Raw genomic sequence first — 2,057 nt, forward strand, 5'->3', positions numbered from 1 at the left:
TAACAGTGGTCCTCCTCTAATTCACACCCATGTCCACATGGAAGATTCTGTACATCACCTCCCTGCTATTAGCACTTCATTGTCATTCATGTAATTTGTATTCTGGGGGCAGTCAATGTAAAATGTCTGACTCATATTTTTTTGCAATCAGATGGACCCAAGACCAGGTTTAAATCTTGAACCTGTCACTTACCACTTTGAGACTCAATTTCTTCATTTGTAGAATTGAGTTAATAATAGTAATTACCCTCTCAAGTGGTCATAAGAATGAAATGAGGTAGCATATATACATAGCTTCCCACAGTACTTCAGTTAGTTAATAATCATATTATCATTATATATACATACATATTAATGATCACATTTTCACTATATAAACATAGACACATACAAACATGTTTCCCCAACTGTAAATCCCAGTAAAAAAACTTTGCATTTTGTAGCATATATTTTATCTGGTAAAATGATGAAATTAGATCTGATATTTCAGCCTGTCAAGATCTTTTTGAGTCCACATTCTCTCATCTAACAAGCTCACGACTTCTTCCAATTTAATGTCATATGCAAATGTGATAAGTGTGTCATTTTAATCCTCAAGAGAATAAATTATTATTTACTAAGCAGGTCTATGGTCATTTTTCCCCCATCTATTCCATTTTCAAAATATAAATTGTTCAATTTTATTAGTAGAAAGTTACTGTTATGAGGAATCAGAAATTTGATTCCATAAATACATTTTGGATTTATGCTATTTCTCGTACTGTTTTTTACTTTTTCTCTTCTCAAAAATCCAAGGAGTCCTCTATTCTTGTAGCCTGAACTCCAATTTTATATGGAGGGACACTTTTGTCTACTATGACGATTATCTTCAGCCATGAGATGGGCCACTTTTGTCATATTTATATCCAACCTTAGATTTTAGTCTACATTTTAAATACTGGGTAGCAAAAACCTTGGTGAAAGACATGGCAGTATAATTAACATCTTTTTCTTACGTTTAAACTACCCAGGAAGTGCTTACTTCGGCAGCACATTCAATAATATGTGAACAATACAGAGAAGATTAGCAGGGCACCTGAAAAGATAAATTAAAAAAAGATAAAAATAAATCAAGCTATCCACAAAAATTTCCTAGTAACACATAGTTCTTTGACCAAATCATTACAAAAATAAATAAATAAATAGTGACATGGATCAAAAATATGTCAAAGAGCGTGAAAGCTACCAAAAACAGTGCCTTACATCTCAAGGATTTCTGCGCACTGAATCCCAGTCCTGTCAATCTATTATTAAGTGAAAGATGCTCCAGTCTATGAGGTCAAAGTTATAATTTCCACACAGTTATGCCAAATAGCCCAGAAAAGCCTGTGACATTTGTACCACAAAACACTTCTCCAAAGAAGTGATGATTCATGTACAGACAAGAGGGAATAAACAGGAAACTGGACTGGCAGTGATTAAATACTGAAATATTTTTGAACCACTATCTATAACATAACAAAGTTTATTTTCAAGTCTGAAAAGTCTCATGGTGCAAGCAGGCAGGCAATAGTCATATGACTGTCTGAGGTCTTAATGAACCTACATCGTACTTTGCTTCTACCTTTTATTAAGAATTTAGGTCACAGTTTTATTTGCTAGAAGCATCAAAAAAATTTGTTTGTTATAGCACAGAAACCAAGGGGGCTGTTTTCACTGTCTGTGGATTGTATGTACCATCACCAGGTTTTCCTCCAGAGCTATGTTCAAGAGGATTAAAGATTTTTTTTTTTTAAATCAGGCCTTTAAACCAAACTGTGTCTACCATTTAAAAAATTGCACTAAATATTTTAAACAATTACTTATTAATCCAATTCAATATAGTCTATGTCATTCTGGTTTGTAAATTTATGCATGTTGGTTGATCATTGCTTGTTAATTTATCATGATTTTTAGACACAAGTTGGAAAAATCCAAATTAAATTAGACAAAAATGAAATTTCTTGGGTGGACGCTGGAATGGTTCAGAGAATTAAGGGATAATTTCAGTAACTGACTTGTGAGAAATAACATCCAAT

At 32.9% G+C, this 2,057-nt stretch overlaps 1 non-coding gene across 1 annotated transcript; it reads left to right on the forward strand.

Moving 5' to 3' along the window:
* Positions 1-1,013: 1,013 nt before the first annotated feature.
* LOC136321726 (U6 spliceosomal RNA) lies at positions 1,014-1,119 on the forward strand. Its single transcript, XR_010728845.1, has one exon. It is a non-coding gene; the product is annotated as a U6 spliceosomal RNA (small nuclear RNA).
* The last annotated feature ends 938 nt before the right edge of the window (positions 1,120-2,057 follow it).

Source organism: Saccopteryx bilineata, chromosome 1, assembly GCF_036850765.1.
Source record: "Saccopteryx bilineata isolate mSacBil1 chromosome 1, mSacBil1_pri_phased_curated, whole genome shotgun sequence".
Classification (NCBI taxonomy): Eukaryota; Metazoa; Chordata; class Mammalia; order Chiroptera; family Emballonuridae; genus Saccopteryx; species Saccopteryx bilineata.